Below are 20,791 nucleotides of genomic sequence, written 5' to 3'. Positions count from 1 at the left end.
TCGAAGAACAAGCCTTTTTTGAAAATAGAAAATATAAATTATCGAATTTTCCAGCCAATTTCTTACAATCATTGATTTTGATAACCTCAAAAAATCGACCGATCTAATCGTTGTTCCATATTCGTGTAAAATTTAATTATTTTGGAGAATTTTTATTATCACAACATTGTACAATACTAGTCGAACGATGTGCAAAAAACCGATTGAAATTTCATTGATTAATAAGAAAGATACAGCATGCACAAGGTGTCCACTTTATAAAATGAACAGTCCTTATTCGACAGGAGCATTGGAAGAAGCATAAATTTTAACATTTTGAAATACCAAGTGTAAATTGTGGGCAGTGGGCAGGTCTCTGCGAGAATTACTAAATACCTAATAGCATAATTTAGTTCCACCAAATTATGATAATAGTGGTCGACTAACACAAAACACCTAGATAGAATAAACTAATGTAATGTTTTAAAAATAAAATAATTTAAAAAATGAAAAATTTCGATTTGTTACTAGTTTGATATTTTTTATGAAGTTCATATAAGGTGTGACATGCAACAACAAGTGTTGTCTAGAGTGAGCCGGGAGGGTTAAATTATGCATCCAATTTGGAAAACCTTGCTCTACCGCCTTCAACATGCAACAAACACCCAATCAGCTGATTGCGAGTGTGAAAAACGTGCGAGTAAAATGTCTCACCATCAACGCCAACAGTATAGAACGGTATACCTACATGTAGAATCAAGGTAGTGCAGTACTAGAGCACGGAGATGCAACATCGACAATTTTCCGAGATGCCTCCCAGAGCTGTATCTCGCGAATGCTCACCGCCCAACGATTCAGTCGTTTGCCGGCTACCGACGCGTGTGGATTCAATTCTGTAGAACGTTTCGCGGTATTGTCAATCATATCCGGTGAGTTGTGTGACACTTCTTCTTCGTGAGTTTTTTTTTTGTAATCTTCGTTGGTGTTTTGTCCTGACTAGAAGAGGGTTGTAAATAAGTACAAATGACCAACATGTTTGTTCTGTAGAGTTGGGGAAAACAGTGTGACAGAATTATGAGCACCGAGAATCTCCAGGGGAATTCTCCAACCGTTGATGCTGGGTTATCCCCAAAAGTAGTCGGTTGGTAATAAGTTAGTGGTTTGCTCCAAGGATAATGGGGCTCCTCGAATCGACGAAGGATAACGAGCTGTATTGCATTTTGGATCATTAACTGAAGTGTTCTCAGTGTGCGGTCGTCTCCAACAAGAATGCACGAGATGAGTCTCAATAGGTGCTTCTCGAAAGAAAACGATCGGATCGACGACGGCTGTGTCAAAGCAAAATATCGTTATTTTTAGAGAGCTTCATATGTGTGTTAAAGTCAAGGTTCAATACGGGCTATTGTTGGAGTTTAGCTAACAACGTGAAACGTCGAAGGAAAAGCGAAGAAAAGTGTGTTTGCTGTTGTTACAAAAGAGTGTTGTGTTGATCCAATTCAAGTTCACGAGAAAGAAAATTCCGTTGGGTCAGCCTGGAGTGGAAAACTCATTCCAGTGGAAGATGTGATTACTGTTAGTCTAAATCTGACCGGAGTTGGAAGCGGATTTGAAGAGGATTGAGGAATTGGAACGTGCTTTGTTCGGTTCGGTTGCGATTTGGAAGGAGAAACATAACTACCAACGTGCGGTTGTTTGAATGGGAGTGGGGGTTGATGAGAGATGTCCTGTCAGTAACAGACAGCAGAAACCGGAGTGAAGGCTGTTGTGTTGTTAGTTCGAATCTTTGAATCCAGTGGAGAGCAGATAATAGATTCACGGAAAGCAGAACCACATCGGGAAGCATTTAGTGGAAACGGTGAAGACAGGTATGGAGAAGATATCTACTAATTTGAAAGGTTTGGATCAGATATTTCCAGACGATTAACATTATAGATATCTTTAAAAGCTTTGTGAAAGCCTATCAAAATGAAAAAAAGATAATCATGAGTTGTTCGTGACGGATTTCACGCCAACTCGACACGCGATTGGCAGCACCCCTTCAGAATTCAATGAAACTTTCTGGATGTCAAAAGTATGTAAAACTAAGATACTTTACATATTTTGTTTTTTCAAAATCGATCTAGACTAACATTTGGAAAGGGTCAAATTTTTTTTTACTCTTTTTTATAAACCCGTATAATTTAAAAACGGTAAGACCTACAAAAAAGTGTTGTATGGGGGACTGTTGTGAAATTTCCTGACGTTTTAGAAAAAAAAATGAAAATACAGTCATCTCTCCGTTACTCGATATTGAAGGGACCATCGAGTTAGGGAGGTATCGAGTTACAGAACACAAAAGCAGTGCAACTGCGTTCCAAGGGACCATCGAGTTAGCCATGAAAACCAAATTTTAATATGGTTCTCTAACTCGATATCGAGATACGGAATATCGAGTAAGGGAGAGTTAACTGTATAAAAAACATTTTCTACACTGAAAAAAAATAATCCAATCTTTAAAGTCGATTTAAAAAAAAACGGCCACTTCAGAATTTGATCATCCTTAAGCAAAAAGTTTCGCAATTAAATTTACTAAAAGTCGTCAGACCATTGCAAATTGGGCAAATTTTAGAGAAAAAAGTTTTTCTTACATCGAATTTTTAAAGTCCAAAATGAATTTTTCATTTTATTTTTATTTCGCTTTAAATAGTCTAGTATGATCATATTTTCAAGTGATAAATTAGTTTTAATCACAAAATAAATTATATTTGTTTTATTGGGAGTAGTTAAAAGAAATAAAACGGAGTTTTTTTTTTAATTAAATTCAATTGATCTCGCACCATACCGCTTATGAGAAAATCAACTCTGTCTAACAATCCAATGGTTTTTTATGGTTGGAAAGATATCACAATAATATTTAATTTCTTATTTGGTCAAAGCCAATCTTAACAGGTGTCTGGAAAGGGTCAATATTATGCTTATGAAAAAGTCGTGGTTTGTTTTTATTTTTATTATTGCTATATATCCTAAAACGTAGTAGGGTAAATGATGGCTTCGGCACCCTGAAGGTATTTTCGGCAGCACTAACTTATCGTCCTTGTTTAAATTTATCTACGGAACAAGAGTTAACTTCAATGTACTCAACATATTCCTTGAACTATAATCTTCCATGTAAATCACATCTTACACAAAAATATTATATAACATGGGTTTTATCATTAAATCAAATAAATGCTTAGGAAATTATCGTCATTCGTGAGCTGCCGAATAAAACAACACAAGAACAGCTTACAAAAACTCACCACTTTAAAAGGTCCAATTCTCCGCTCCAATGCCAATTTTTTCACAAAAGCTACGCACCGATCACTTATGCACTATTGAACTTTTGATTTATATATAAAGCACTCGAAAATACTTAATTTTTATGCTTTAAATCACAAATTGAAATTAATGCACTTTGATTTCCTCGGCAATCACTTTTTATTACTGGACTAGGTTGCCAGAAAACCATATTCAATTGCGGTGTATTTATTATTCACGATTTAAATTCACCGAAAAAATCGAACACAACTAATTAATTTATTGGAATTGGAACAAAGCATGCATTGGTAACAATTGAGCCTTTTAATTTTTAAGTGTATATTTAAATTATCGGAAAAATATATATAATATATAATACATGAAATTATTATATCTGCTCACAGTACAAGCTGGCTTTGGATTTCATCTCGAATTCGTTGTCACAGTTTTCCGGAAGCTCAAAATTTAAGCAAATCCGATGATTAAACACATATTTAAGGTTAAACAACCTAACAGTTCTCAAAATCGAAGGAATCTCCAAATTGATACCTTTGATCTGTATCCTCTGTTTCGAAACATCCAAGAATCAACACTCTTTCCGCTTTAATACAAATCTACAAGCTCCGGATAAGAGATCGTGCGCTCTGAAATTTTAGTATTTAGAGATATCGACATGAATATGCTTTAAAATTTGATTTTCCGTGTTAAAAGTAACACATTCACAAAATAAATTGCTCACCTCGAACCATGATGACAACAATTAACTGACACATGATCAAGTCTTTCATGGCATACTATATCATTTGAATTATTGAAGAAAAACAATTATGTACCCAGTTTTAATCTACACTTTCATCTACATTACTCGATATCAACTCAAGGAACTGCTCTTAATCTGAATTTCATGACTACTATGATGGTTTTTTAAACAGTTTTCTGAAAGTTTTTGTTCCACGACTCGTTATTTCTTGAAGTCGATCGTCCCTTCAGATTCCTCATGGAAATTAACTGTATTGGAGAAATATAATAATTGTAAATAAATGATAGATCTCAAAAACACCAAAATATACCTCTCTGGAATTTTGACATCCGTTTCATCAAGTATTGCTCTATGTTGCCTGAAAATTTGAGCTTGCGATTTTTTGCGCTTTTTGAGATATTAAGGTTCAAAAAATGCTCTATTTTTCAGGTTTTTTCATAATTTCTTAATTTTTATGCGTCGTATTTTTATTTTTTTTTTTCCACCAGAGCTTGCGTTTGTTATATATTTATCAGCAAACAATATTATATGACATGGTTCTTAAGAAAAATGTCAAATTCGGTGAAAAAAATCGTTTTTTCACTAATTTTCTCTAATTTTGCCAATAACTCGAAAACAGTAGGCTGTGGAATTTTGACGTCTTCGAGAGAGTTGTTTATTTTATCAAAATGAACAACTTTGCGAACATGCCAAGTCTCTAGAACGTCACAGTAAAAAGTTAGATTGTGGCGCCACCTATGCGGACGATTTACGAACTATCCGTTTATGTCAGTAGATGGTCCTCGTTGTAACAAAAAACTTTGCCGAAGACACCAAATACCGGAAACGCTTCGTTACCGAGTTATTAATTTTGTCCCGCCAGATTGCGTCCCTGTCCCATAGTGCAATGATAGAGGTTCTATCTTTATCAATTGATAATATTATAGAATGAAAATTGTTGGACGATGGGTATAGAAAATTAACCAAATTCTATATTAAGCAATCCAAGGTGGCGGCTTCAGGAGTGTAAGAATTGTTGGAAACCCATGCAATATGGGTATTTTCGGAACGGGCACGATGAAGATATGACGAAAATCGATATCCGACGCCATTTTGAAATCCAAGATGGCGGCCTCCGGATTGGTAAAATCAATGAAAACCCATGCAATATGGGCATTTTCGGAGCGGGCGCGACGAGGAGATGACGAAAATCGATGTTTGACGCCATGTTGGAATCCAAGATGGAGGCCTCCGGATTATTAAAATCATTGAAAACCCATGCAATACAGGTATGTTCCGTTTTTGTCACATTTCGATTTCTTTCACAATTTATTCCGTTTTTATCAACACAAAAATATTGAAAATTTTTATATTTTGGAATGTTTAGAAAGTAAACTAAAGACTTATTTTGAAGCAAGCCATATGTTTTTCAAATGCCTCAGGGTTGAATTTTCGACATTATGGTAGTATTAATCACTTGTAACGTAGGTATTAATTCCTATACAGGTCGGACTCGATTTTTTTTCACTGCGGATAATCGAATCACTAAAAGAAAAATTTAAACTCGCCATCAAAGAACATTTTCTTTTTTCGTTATCATATTTTTATGATGCACGCCAGAAATTATTTCTATGAACATTAGGGCTATAATAAGAGAATTTTTGTTTGACCAGCATACACAAAAAAACCCTTTTTTTAAACCCCTTATTCCTACCTATGTCCAAAACTGTCAAACCATTCATATTGTATATTGCGATAATAAATAATCTCAAATTTATGCATAAAAACTGAAACATAAGAATATCATAAAAATAATTTCGGACAAGTCTAAAATTCCGGATAATCGAGTCTCCGGATAATTGAGTCCGATCTGTACCATTCAATAAGGGGTGCCTTCTTCTCGTCTGCTATCCAAACAGTCCCAGAATGTTCAAGCTTGACTAGGGTTTGCTAGAAAAGATCGATACATGTCTCTACAGTCGAGACTTGTTCTGGCCATGTCCTAGCAACAGGTAGGGATTGTAATTACAGTCATACCTCGATATAACGTAACCTCTTGATAACGTAACTCAATACATACCATGAACAAAAACATGATTTATGAATGATTTATGATTTCCGTCATCCCCTCATCGTGCCCGTTCCAAAAATACCCATATTGCATGGGTTTCAATGATTTTACTAAACCGGAGGCTGCCATCTTGGATTTCAAAATGGCGTCGGACATTGATTGCCGTCATTCCCTCGTCGTGCCCTTCCGATAATATCCATGAGAACAAACCTTGAGTTATTTTTATTGGCTTTTCCCATTATGCGCAAGATTTTGGTTTCAGTATTTGTATCAATGATAGGATAGATAGAGATAGCTATAGAATTTTGCAAATAGTATATTTTTCCCCAAAGATAGATGATAAATATATGCTTGATCCATCACTGATGAAAAAATGCTGATAGTATCTCCATCCGTCTATCAATTGTTAGAGATAATATATTCTATCTTCTATCCATCATTTTTCAAGAAGTGATAGTATCCCTATCACTACCCATAGTGAAAGTATCATTTGATAGTATCAAAAGATAGACGTGATAATGATAAATGAGAGGGATAAATTTTAAGCCTGTTACCTGGAATCGAACCAAGAACATTGTGATCGATAGGCTCGTGCGCACTCCCCTCGTCTATCGGGTTAATGGACAAAAGGTCGAAAGACAAAAGGTCGAAGGACAAAAGGTCGAAAGAACAAAAGGTCGAAAACGATTTGCTTAACCCCTCTACCGGCAGCTTCATTTTTACCGCTAAAAAATATTCAAATCGCGATAACTTTTTTGTTTCTTGTTATTTTTGCACCATTTTTTCACAAGATCTCGAAAAACTCTTCTAGTTTTCGAATATGTGTCGATATTGATAATTGGTCATCTAGATCCGAAGATATTCCAAAATTCCTTGGGGGACCGACGCATAGCCATATATATCAGGCTACAGAATTTTTATCGTATTCGGATATTCACCCCTCGAAATGATACCTTAATGGGAGTATGTTGTGAAAAAATGAACTAATTTGGTGCAGACGTCTTTGAGTAATGAGCATTTATGTTTCTGGTACCACTCTGGACAAATAAAGATCTTGAAAACTCTAAAAAACCTCATATCGTAATTTTCAGATTTCTCCAAGAATACTGAACCGATTTGTATGATTTTTTCAGAGTAGCTCCTTATTGCCTGGTATTGTATAGTAGGGGAAGGGGTGGTAAAATGAACACCTTAAGGAAATCATCTTATTTCTGATAGAAAAACGAGGCATTTATATAGTTCAATCGCACAACATCAAAAATAGGGATGTAATCTACAGCTGCTACATAGATTTAGACTAAAATAGCTGAATTTTCACATATTTTCATCGCTATCAAAAAGCGATGCAAATGTTCATTTTACCTGCACTATGTGGGTAAAATGAACAGCGGTTGGTAGTAAAATGAACACCATGCAAAAATCGTGAGCATACCAAATATTTCTTAAAATTTTCATTGCTCCACCGAAAATATATCCAATAATGATTGTAACCCATTCAAAAAGAATTCTAAAGGTATCAGATTTGACATATTTACGACATATTACGACGATATTTACCTCACTGAAAACCTCAAGTCTTCCGAGCTAAAATTTACGTCAGTTTTAATTTTCAAACGTGGTTTTCTAGAATCTTAGTTTTCGTTGATATTTTCACTTCAATTGACCTCTGTATCAACTCGAACACTCAGATTTATGCTCTAAATCGTCCGTGCGTGATAAAAAATCATCGAAATTTGTTTTTTCTCGGTAAAAGGCACAGTGTTCATTTTACCACCCCTGTTCATTTTACCACCACTTCCCCTACACATTTTATTTTTCTGGTAAATAGACCAAAAACATAATGGCCGTCAAAGGCATTTTATATGGAATATTTTCAAAACCAGATCATCAATGATTAATATCGACACGGCTTCTTAACGCTCCGTCATCGTAATCATCGTCATCATCGAAACTTCAAATGCAGTTTTTCTGTTCAAAACTGAATATTATTCGATGAAAATGTGTTCAATGTGTTTCAATTGGAGAATACAATACAGTGAACACATTTTCCTGAAAATTTTCTTGATTTTGAACGAAAAAACTGCTTTTGAAAATTCCAAAATCAATGACGGATCCTGCCCCCTTAAACTAGAAGAGTTTTTTGAGATCTTGTGAAAAATTGGTGCAAAAATACTGAGAAACAAAAAAGTTATTGCGATTTGAATATTTTTTTAGCGGTAAAAAATGAAGCTGCCGGTAGAGGGGTTAGTGGTAAATTTTTCTTTCTTTGAAAAAAGATTTTCGAACTTTTGCCACCATTTTTTGTTCTTCGACCTTTTGTCATATCGACCTTCTCTCCTTTCGACCTTTTGTCATAGATTCCGTCTATCGACGCCTTGATGTGGGGTGATGCTAAAACGATACATAAAGCTTTCGTATTGCAATAATCGCTCGATCTTTCTTAAGGCAAAATGTATGAATTTCTATAGTCCAGATCGCCGCGTGTAAAATTGATACGCAATAAGAACAAATCAAGAGAATCGTGTTCGACCATTCCCCCCTCCGCAACGGTCTTGTATGAAAAAAATAAATTTTGTGTTTGAGCCGCAACGTTTGAGCCTACTCCCACTTCCCCTAGAGTGTTACGTAATTTGTGGACGGCGCCTCAGTCTGCACAAATTTAGTGGCGTTGTGTATAGAGGTCCCCAAGTAAACTACCACGAACACCAACGCACAATCAATCTTACACAAGTCGATTTCCTCAGAATGAAAACGTATCGATGTTTGTTTGATGTCATTGAGCTTTCGGTCAACGGCAGGCCAACAAGGAAGTAGTTGCTTTGCAGCAATTCTGTTTATATTTGGATTCTCACAGCAAACAAAAGCAATGTTGTGACAGTTCTCACAGCAAACAAAGAAAATTTTGTCAACATTGCACTACTACGCAGGCAATTGGATTGGACAATTCAATATGACTCTCAGCTATTCTATTTATAACTGCAATTCTCGCGGAACATTACTAAAGGACCTATCTAACATTGAGAGGCTCTCTTTGTTTACTTTCTCTTTCATTAATAGCTGAGTCACATTAACCTCCTCTGTTGCGTTTTTTGTATGAAACGCTAGTCAAGGAAATTGACTTTCGATCTATAGTGAAAAGCTTCCCAAAATCTTTAGTATTCCACTGTTATAATCGAAAGAGAACGAGAGAGGAGAGAATCTCTCATTTGTACATAGGTCCTTTAGTAATGTTCCGCGAGAATTCTGTTCTCAGTGTAGTCTGTATTTTTCTGCATTGGCCCTTTCAACAAGTAGAACATAATGAGTGACGTACAATTTCAGGCATTGTCAACAAATACGAAAAGTTACCAAAAGTTTCTAAAAGTTCAACTGCTTAGGCTGCCGACAATACGTTAGTTCCCCTATCTGCACATGAATGTTTACAATATTTTTGGGCTTTACTGAATAAATTGAATATTTTTGGTTCATCCTCTGAATTGGTATACCGTTTGGCTGCAATTAGGGGACAGTTTTTAACCTTATCAAACAATTCCACCAATTCCTCTGACATATTGTTCATTAGATATATAACAGAAATTTAATTTGGTGATACATGTATCAGTTTGCTTCACTGCCCAGTCGAATAGTTCTCGCAGAGTTGCGATTGTGTTTCCATAGTATTTTGCAAGACTTGCTCTTTTTGCCATTCGCTTGAGATTCAAGTCCGTCTAAATCTAGGGACATAAACTGTGGGCAATCAGCAACCTCATGCGACTCGTCGGAATAATACCAACAAGCTCGTCTGTTTGATTCCGAGATTGGTGGACGTCTGAATTGGCCAGTAGTTGTCACAGTTGGATCACCTTCAGTCTCAAAGTGGGCAAATAGTTTATGGTTGTCTCGCCCCGTCTTGTTCGGTCTCTGCGGAAGTGGTGTGTCGGATGGAAGGGTTACATCCGATGCTGTATCAACAAGTTCGGTCATGAATTCACCAAAGGTCGCTAAGTTGACATCAGTTTGCATACGTTTATACCATGACCACTGCATTTTCAGTTGTGGTGGGAGTTTTTCTACTAACTCGTGTAACAGCATCGGGTTTCGAAGGTGATCTAGTAGCTTTGCTACGAACATTTGGTCCACCAAGTTGCGTACAGCCATCCCGAAGCTTACGATCGACTGGAGGTTCTCGGCTCTCGGAGGTGGGACGACTCACAACCGCTGCATCAGAGTATGGATCAAGTCTTCCGGGCGTCCATATAATTTTCTCAGAGTCTCCATTACATGGGGCATTGATTCCGGCATCAACAAGCGACTTTTCACTGAGTCTAGCGCGTGCCTTTTTAGGCAACGTTGGAGTCGAGCCAGATTCTCAGTATCTGTAAACCCACACGCTGCCGTAGTATTATGGAACGAGCTGGAAAACAGTGGCCAGGGATTGAATCCTGAGAAAATTGAGAGAATCTCTCACGTATCGCTCTCTGTAACTATCATAACATGCTGCACATTATGAGAGACTGTTTATCGTATACTGCTACAACTTTGATCAGATTGGGGGGATAGTAGTGTATGATAAAAACCCCTCTAAACATGCTCCAAGCCTGGCGGACACTATTGCTATTGGAAGTTCGTGGATTGTTTATCGTGCCTGTAAAGAAAAACACCTATCCCCAAAGATAAACAAGCGAGAAAAATGGATTTTATCATCGCTCTCTCTTTGGGGCTCTCGCTCGCTGCTTCCATTTATCAGACTTGTTCTTCTTCTTTCTGGCGTTATGTCCCAACTGGGACAAAGCCTGCTTCTCAGCTTAGTGTTCTTATGAGCACTTCCACAGTTATTAACTGAGAGCTTTCTATGCCAATTGACCATTTTTGCATGTGTATATCGTGTGGCAGGTACGAAGATACTCTATGCCCTGGGATGTCGAGAAAATTTCCAACCCGAAAAGATCCTCGACCGGTGGGATTCGAACCCACGACCCTCAGCTTGGTCTTGCTGAATAGCTGCGCGTTTACTGCTACGGCTATCTGGGCCCTTATCAGACTTGTTACACCTTGCGATACAATGACGATCGTGGACCGCAACAGATGAGATGTTTTTCTTTGCTTGCTTTGATCGTGCTTCATACTCAAATGAGAGCGAATTCTGCAATGCCTGACAGTGGCCAATTCTGTGGGTTACCGGAAAAGACGGGCAATTTCCGGGGTATTGCTTGGCGCGCTGCTAATTGTGCACTAGTGGGCGCTGACTGATACAAAAGTTTCAACTGCTGTTGTTCGTCACCAACTCTAGGCTGCGAAATGTGATGCGGTTGATATGGTACTGAGCCTGATGCTGATCTCGGGGGCATAGGATCTTGCGGAACCAACGTTGGCCTGGATTGTAATGCAGCTGTTTGGTCCAATAGAGGCGGAATTTGCTGCAATGCCACATCAGCGGAAAAGATCGTGGTTGGAGGGATTGCAGGAACATTTACATATAAACCAATGGATGTTTGAACAACAGGCAGACTCCGAAGCGATAGACCACAGGCACGGTGTGTCGTTAGTGGCACAACCGACGGGATTGACCCGAATGGATAGTTTGACCCAGTAGGGATTGCCGACACGGCAGGTCGCGCAGCTGCACTTGCTTGATGCCCTGGTGGTGCTGTATAATCCAAAACACCTGCTCGTGTCACCGGAAATGCGTACATGGGCTTCATAATATCTAACATTGTGGAGCGGATTAGCGTTCTTGTAGGAGGCACTTGTGTGGGCACTATTGCATAAGAAACGGGTTGAGAAATTTCGTTGGCTTTTGAACTCGGTGTCGATGTAGATACAGGTACGACCGTCGTGCTAGACTTTGTGACCACATTTCCTTGAATTTGAAATCTAGATGTCGTTACTGGAGTCGCGTGCTTTTGGTCGACATCGACTATCGGTGACCTAGTAATGGGTGTTTTTCCGATTGATTGATCGTTGCTTAGTCAATCCAAGACCTTCTTACGGCTGGCGCGACTGCTCAATCGGCTCGAGTTGTCTTCGTCATCATGTTCCTCCAAGATGATGTTCATCTTCTTTCTGGCGTTACGTCCCAACTGGGACAAAGCCTGCTTCTCAGATTAGTGTTCTTATGAGCACTTCCACAGTTATTAACTGAGAGCTTTCTTTGCCGATTGACCATTTTTTTGCATGTGTATATCGTGTGGCAGGTACGAAGATACTTCTATGCCCTGGGAATCGAGAAAATTTCCCTTACGAAAAGATCCTCGACCAGTGGGATTCGAACCCACGACCCTCAGCATGGTCATGCTGAATAGCTGCGCGTTTACCGCTACGGCTATCTGGTGATGTTCAGCTTCTGCTGAAAATAGGCCTCGTCCTCTTCTGCTCGTCGTTTTCGGATTTCGTCCTCCTCGGCACGTTGCTTCAGCTTCATGGCGCGCTGTTCCTCGAGCTGTTCCATCAATAGTTGCTTACGTGCTTTACTGCTTGTCGAACTTCGACCTGACTTAAGGCTTCCTGCACTTGTCGGCTCTCTAACTTCCTTGTCCGTACCACAGCGATCGCATCTCCAGGTCTTGTCCGGTTCGATATTGGTTTCACTTTCGCCAACGCAGTTAGGGTGAATCCAAGCATCACACATATCGCACCCCATAATCGAGCCTGTCGTTCTACCGATGGCGCATAAACCGCAAGTCTTTGCGTGTCCCACCATCATCCACAGGATAAGAAAGTTACTGTGCTCTGGAGATTCTGGAATGGGCACTCTACTGCTTACTTCACAGGTCTAATTTGCTTACTACGCAGGATCACTTACTTCAAAGGACTTTCTTGATGAACAGTTAATCTTAAAAGTTTGTTCAAAATGCGGGTTTCCAGGGGAAGAAAACTGTCCTATTAGCAGGTTGAATGTTCTCCAGCTTTTTAGCTGAAATTTATTGAATTTCATTATGAAGGTATGAAGTTAACACTAATATTACAGACTTACATTAAGTATTCCTTCCGCTTTCTGTGAAACCGCGAGTTAATCTTGCTTAATTGGTTCGAATACGATTTCCAATCAAACCTAGTCATAATCAAAGAGAATGAATAATTCAATCGTACTAACAAATTTTGTCTTCACCAAGTTGTTTTGAGCCAAGCACTTCATATTTAGGCTTAACAACTTGTGTTATTACTTACACATATACTGGAAAAGATAATTCAATTCTATAGCGCTCGACTGCCTGTTTTGGGTTGCCTACGAATTTGGGTTACTACCGTAATAAATCGTGTATACTGGTCAAATCCTAGAATGCAGTGGTACTAATTTAGAAGCGGTGATAATAGAGGATCAGGGTTTACAATTTTACCCGCCGACTACAAGAGATCACTAAAGGAATGCAAATTATTGGCTTCTGATAGCGATTCTATAGCATCGAAGAATAGATCTAATGGCGAACTAAACTGACCAGTATACACACGCATCTATCTATCCCCGATTGTCCATAGTTCTCGTCGTGCTGCTGATGGTTCATGCAGGGGAGCGTTCGGGACTCACGTTACATTTCGGTTGTAGAGACCGGTATGCAACACAGGTAACAAGATTTCTCATCATTATGTTATTAGTTTCTGCTTGGGAAGTGATATCGATTTTGTTCCTGTTCGGTCTCTTCGGTTCTTTTTTTCAAGCACATGTTATCGAAAGTTCTAATTATTAGATTCTCAGGCGCTACCAGCCCTGAAAATCATTTTGCACTAATTGACTGATGAGGACCGCAATTTTTCCAAGCAAATGAACGACACAAATATGTGTTATACTGAAATGTTTGAAGCCTGAATTTTTCAATTATTTATGGTATTCGCACCAAGACACTAAGTGACAAATTAACTGAAGTTGTTTCAATTTACCTTAGGTTTAAGAAAAAAAGAGTAAGCCGTTCGAAAATGTTGGCGATATTGTATACTTATCAATCGGGCAGAAAATATTTCAAACAATATAAAAATGCTTCTAATACATAGTGCCACAACTATGCTAACTAAGACCCTGAAGATTTCGGAGGGACGAGAAATCCTGAAGGAATCTTCTTCAAAAATAGATTTTCTAAAGTTTTAATATAATGAGAATTTTACAAATGGAACTTTTAGGAGTTCCTCAACAGAAGAAATTTATTCAGGTACCCGAGGAGGAAAGAATAACTCGGCAATAACTTATGCATACCATATTTTGGTATCATACCCCAATTAGGTATTGTTCAGTTATCAATACCTCATTTTGGTATTATAATGGTATTTGAAAAAAAATGTTTAAAACAATTATAAATACTTCATTTTGGTATTCGATAGCTATTGAGGACTGCTGGAGGTATTGAACTATTATTGAAAAATTTCACTTTTATATGAAAATCCATCAAGTATTATTTAGGTATTGCAATACCTGATCTAATTATCAGCTTGGTATTTGTAGAATATGCAGAAGGTATTGTTTGAGGTATTTTACCTCTTATGCAGGGCTCATTCATACCTCATTCAGGTTGTAAGTATTGGAAATTATCTGGTATGGAATACCTCAATTTGATATTCAGTAGTTATTTTCATCTGCTCGGGTACTCTATTGCATGAGTTAACTGAAATTCTACCACGAATTGTATCAAAATCTTAATAAATCACTTTGATTTTTTTTTATATTCTACCATAAATGGTTGGGAGTAGTGTTGGATCCGTTGAATCTGTTGCATGATCCTTGGGGGCGAGCGACGGAATCCGGATCCATTGTGTCGGAAGAAAAAACGAAGTGTGCCGGTGAAAAAAAAAGCATACGCGTCAGTAGTGTTGAATCCGTTGAATCTGTTGCATGCTCCTTGTGAGCGAGCGACGGAATCCAGATCCATTGTGTCGGAAGAAAAAACAAAGTGTGTCGGAGAAAAAAAACATACGCGTCAGTAGTGTTGGCTCCGTTGAATCTGTTGCATGTTCCTTTGTGGACGAGCGACGGAATCCGGATCCATTGTGTCCGGTTCGCGTTGCGCGGAAGAAAAAAACGAAATGCGCCGGTGAAAAACAAAAAAAAAAACAACGCGTCAGTAGAGTTTGATACGTTGAACCTGTTGTATGCTCCTGTCGAGCGAGCAACGAAATCAGAATCGTGTCCGTTTTGCGTAGTAACCGCACTATCAGTGTCGGTCATTCGTGTTTATGCTCACGTATTCATTTCGAATTATATATTTATCGTTTACCAAAACGAATCCTTTCCCATATCCAAACTCCCAGTGTTTTCTTGTGGAAGTGCAGAGGACTCCTCGGCTTCTGTAAAGCAAGTAACACGTCAACATTTCCCTCCCATTCCCAAATTGACCTGCATTCGGACGCAGCCGGCGCCGGTATTGTTTGTTATAATAATGAGAGCACCAGTGACTGTCCGACATTTCCCCGAAAACCATTTCCCCGAATCAATTTTCCCCGAAGGATTTTCTCCCGAAAACCATTTCCCCGAATGAACTGTTTGCCCGAATGTACCATTTCCCCGAAAGTTTTTTTCCAAAGACATTGAACCTAAACTGTGTGATATTTGGATTGGAAATCGATGACAGTTTTTACTGTCTGTTTTCAAAAATATGTTAAAAATTAAGTTTGGTGCTCAAACTCTATAAACTTTAAATCGTAATAAAAATGCATACAATGTAAAACGTAGGATTTGAAAGAATTCAAGAGATGAATATATCTGGTGCTTAATGTCGTTTGTCCGTACATAATTCTTCTGAATGACATCTGGCTGAACTGGCAACGGTAGAGTTATAAAATAACGTTTGACTGATTGAAAACAGTTTGTAGGATTCAATGACGAGACACAAATGAGTGTAGTTTCTGTTTCTTAAAACATAAGCAGATGTTTCATTTTTTAACTACATTTTATAACGTAAAAATGGATTGTTTTCAATTTTATAAATATTTATTCTTTATATCAAAGGTTGTACTCCATTATATACTGTTTCAATAATTGTTGGCTTAAAATAGTTGATAATTTTAAAGCTAGTTTTGCCTTCTTATCATCGTAGGCACTGCCCATAACTGCATATTTGTAACATTCGACAAAAGTAGGCACTGAGTAAATGGAGTACCAAGTGTAAATTTTTTTGAAGGCCCAGAAAAATTTCAAAAAATTACCGAGGACTCAACAATGCTTATATGAATCTGAAATTTTGTACAACTAATCTCACATATTGGGTGAATAGTCAGAAAATAATTTTGATAGAAATTTATTTTCCACAACATTATGAGGCCCACGTATAATCTCAATGTGACTGTTATGCGGTTATATTAAGCAATGTGACAAAACAACTTGGTATTTTTTCCGAACTTTCTAGAACAAACTCATAGATTTTATTAAGTTAGTCGAAAGTATTGATGATTTGATGATGTTCTACGGTATTAACTCGAAATCGTCAAGAATGTCGAATGTGACAAATATGCAGTTATGGGCAGGGCAGTTCTTTCAAGCTTTGGTGTATTGATATTGTCCTGCTTGCATCTGCTACTCTGCCGTGAATCGCAAGTTTGTAAAAAGTAGGCATTGAGAAAATGGGTTATGAAGTTTCCATACAAAGATTAAAAATATTCCAGAGGATTGGAACATGATCAATTCTCAATGAAACTTTCATAATTTGCTTTTCACTACAATATCTTTCCGAGAAAAATATAGAGATGATCAGAACACGGTTCTTTTTTAAATTACACGGTGCGAAAATATGTAGTGGGACTGATAAGCGATTACTTTTCATTATGGGACAATCCAGCTTGGTGTTTTTTTTCTAATTTACAGAGCAAATCATATTATCTCATCAGTGCAGCTGAAGGTGCATTTTAAGATATGTTGAAATCTGAAGTCAACTCAATTTTGACAAAAATGCAAATGGGACTGACTTGCGATTCACGGCGGTACTGATTTTATCAGAAATTTGCCCTTCTTTTATTAGAATGCTGTTCTTTATATATAAATATATCATTAAAAAATAACAGAACTACTGAAAATTTAATAAATTTTTTTCTGGTAATTATATGCTATTGCTTCAAATGTTATTGTAGGAACGAATACTACAGATTTTTTTTATATTTTGATCCAACTTCTATTTTTTTTTTCAAATAGGCATTTTTTTTCTATTGAATTAGTCACTTATCCAAGACAGCATGTTGACTTTTAAAAATGTCTAGAAGGATGGTTCGAGGTTTAATTATGTAGTGCAAGATATAATAGATTCCAAGAATCAATGGACTCACTGTAGCTTCTGTCACTAAGTATAATGAAATTACGTTCAACCTAGTGGACATATGGCATGAGGACGTTTGGCGGAATCAGGCATCTTTGCGTAATCATGCGAAACAATGTGAAAGAACAGCCTATTATTAAAAGAAGGGAAAATTCAAATTGAAATATTATCAGCTAAGTGCCACTAAACATTGGAACAGTATAAATATAAAGAACAGCCTATTATTCTAAGAAGGCAAAGCTAAGCCGCTTCCAATGAAACTGCCTATCATGTGCTCGCTTTCATCGTCAGGCTATCACATAAAAAACATCTAAGTTGTGTTGACTCAAATGCACGTGGCACATTATTTTAAACATCTGTTACTTTGAACACATGTATTTTATAACAAATTAATCAATTTTTATCTAGTCTTACATCAGCTAGCACGTTAAATACTTTTTGTAAGCTTGATCATGACTTGCTTTCAGTATGACAATTACACTACGATTTTTTCGGGGAAATGGTACATTCGGGAAATTAATTTTCGGGGAAATAGTTCATTCGGGAAAACTTCATTCGGGGAAATTGCATTCGGGAAAATGGTTTTCGGGGAAATGTCGAACAATCGCACCAGTACTTACACATTGAGGATGCTACTGATCCCGAGTAGTGTCTGATGGTTCCCTGTGTAAGTACAGCTGTTCTTGCAATAACGGAGTAGCAACTGCGGGCGGTCAATCATGCTCATGCTCATGCTCATGCTCTACCATAAATGGTTGGGTGACAAAATGTCAAAAGGCAAAACGTCGAATGCCCAAACGTCGAAAGAACAAAGCATCAAAAAGATAAAACGTCGATACGAAATGATTATCTTCCAAAATAATACAGCATGGTCACACATGTTATGTTATATATTTTATTATCATATAGTTTTTATACGGACAATGGGAACGAAACAAAATTTTTATTTATTATTTGTAATGTTCAATCTGTTTAGACTTCGTTTCTCCGTTGGACATGATTTTTTTTCCCTTCTAGAGAGGTATTAGAAGCACACCTTCGAATTTTATCTTTCACACATAGAGATCAATATCTGTGTGGCAAATGCTTTTAAAACATCAACAATGTGGTGAGTTTCTTCACAGGCCTAGTCTTTAACATTCACCCATGTCAAATGAAAGAATAGATTTATGCCTGGTGTGCTGGGGACTTATAAAATAAATTATAAAATAAACGGCAAATTCTGGACAGCCATCGTTGATCCTGCATATAAGTATTATAAACGGCTCTGTTTAGCTTAAACCCTATGAGCCAGTATTCATCTATAAGTTGTCTCCAACCAAAAAACTAACTTCTTCCTCAAAAAACTGTTAGAGGTCTCTTAATTTATTAAAAAGTAACAAAAAATAAAGACAGATCAAACCCATCAGACACAAATGCTCTAAAAAAAGTGTCAAAACTTCTGCAACTAATGTATAGTACTATTTAATTACTATAATAGAGTTTGAAAATCCGTATAATACACATTTAAAAGACTTAAAATTCCTTTGAAATTAGCACGCTTCTCTAAGAAGTCTTATTAATTTATAAATATGTCTATCATGTGTAGTAGGCTTGTCCCATTATTGTGGATCTTTGAAAAATATACGAACTTCTAAAAAGCATGTCAGACCTTTACGATATCCAACATTTAATTGTGACACAAAAAAAAATATTATATCGAATTCAGCTACAATAAGACATTATACAATTATACATTATTGCATGTGGGACACATCCAGTTTCGTGCGTAAAACCACATCAGTGAGTCAACCGTTGCAACATTTAATAATATGACACATCGCATTTAATTTTAACTGCAAATTTCTCAAAAAAAAAGCGTAAAAAGGTATAAACCATGTTCATTTGTAAGTTATCAATCGAAATTCAGCAAGTAAACTTTCAAAAGTTGACGATTTTTTTAATGTGTTCTGTTATTAGTTTTATGCATGGCGGAAAACCACCTAATGCGATAGAATTGTTTTCCGCAATAATGTATTTTATATTTTATTTCTAACTTCGCTTAATTTTAAATTCGTGTTTCAAAAATAAAAAAAAAAAACAAATTTCGAAAAATTTGTAATTTATTCTCTTTGTTCAGCATTTATGTAAATTAAAAAATAATTATTTTTCGGGTAAAAATCATTCGTTTCAATGTTTTAATGCTACTCTTTAAGAAAATGTTTGAAATGTATAGTAAAAGTTTTAATTCTGGTGCTTGTTTTGATAGGTCCCACTTATCCCGGGTATAAAGATATTTCAGGGTAAGTTAGACCATAGACATTTTCATATTAAATTATAACAAAATACCTGTTTATCGTAAACAGCTTGCAATTATACTTAAAGTTGTAACTTACCGATGGTAATTCGATTTATGACACAATTATTTTTTGCGAGCCAATGCAGAACGTGAAACGTGTCACAATTTATCATGCAAGTTGAAAATGGCGCGGAGTTGACAACTGTTACAAGGAGCCCAGGGTTATAAAAATAACAATATTTTCTGTACTAAATATATTCCTTATTATTGTATCTTCAACTTTCTAGAAGAATTACCCCTTGATAAAACTTTTCTTAATGAGCTATGACGGAAGGTCCCACTTACCCCGTATTCTCACTTGCCCCGGGGTACCTTATCTGTCTAATCCATGCTGAAAATTTTAAATTAGTATCAAACTCTTCGCTAGCAATGTAAGCAAAGGTAAAAATCAGTCCAACCCGCGGGCCGAATCATTTTTTGGACCTCATTGCATCGGTAGCAAAGTCGTTGATATTAATTTTAAATTTGCAGCACGAATTAGACAATACACTATCAAGCTTTCATTTGAGACTAGTTTTGTTCATATCGGTTTATTCTTGCGAACGTATCAACCATTTATGTCGAAAAAGAGCCAAAAAGGTTGGGCAGCTCTGGATTAAGACATTTGACGTAATTCTTTGATAAAATTTTGTTCTCATTTGATTTGGAATTAACGACCCAGATAGGACAGAAAATAGCATTTTATAAAAGGAAACTCGCCAATAAAACGATTGCATAGTTTTGTGCAAGTGGGTGTAATTCATACTAGTAATCGACTTTTTACGTAGATTCTTAGGCGACATCTGGTTATCTGGGAATGGAAAGGGTCGATTTTTCCTATATAACTTTTAACAGTTATCGTCCTATCGAAACTACAAAACTTTCTTGGTATATTTGCAACGTAAACTATGGGCGATGGATTTTGAAACTTTTAAACGACGTGTTCACAATGAATTTAACACGAATAATCATATTTCATACCCGTTCTCATTCTCAATCTACACACATGTCATCCCGCAAAAATGAGGCCAGAGGCCCACCCTCTCCTAGTTAGTATTCATGACTATTTGCAACCGCTTCTATTTTCCTATTCCTTTTTACGGTTTGGTTTTCAATCCCGCGTCCGTTGCACCGGTTGACGACTGAGAGGTCCATCGTAAGGAAAACCCATGCCCGATTCTCCATGGCAGTACTTCCCAAAC

At 37.0% G+C, this 20,791-nt stretch overlaps 1 protein-coding gene across 6 annotated transcripts in view; it reads left to right on the top strand.

Annotated features, from left to right (window-relative positions):
• The first annotated feature begins 821 nt into the window (after positions 1 to 821).
• Positions 822 to 20,791, top strand: part of LOC5563737 — a 143,173-nt gene continuing 123,203 nt past the window's right edge. For 4 of the 6 annotated variants that reach the window (XM_021841750.1, XM_021841749.1, XM_021841751.1 and 1 more), the window contains exon 1: positions 824 to 1,844. The gene's annotated coding sequence lies outside the window, so the exon portion shown is untranslated. Of the gene's footprint in view, positions 1,845 to 20,791 lie in introns of all 6 variants that reach the window. The other 2 variants (XM_021841746.1, XM_021841752.1) reach the window with 2 other exon arrangements.

This window comes from Aedes aegypti, chromosome 2 (genome assembly GCF_002204515.2).
Source record: "Aedes aegypti strain LVP_AGWG chromosome 2, AaegL5.0 Primary Assembly, whole genome shotgun sequence".
Classification (NCBI taxonomy): Eukaryota; Metazoa; Arthropoda; class Insecta; order Diptera; family Culicidae; genus Aedes; species Aedes aegypti.
This window is presented reverse-complemented; position numbering and strand designations above follow the sequence as displayed.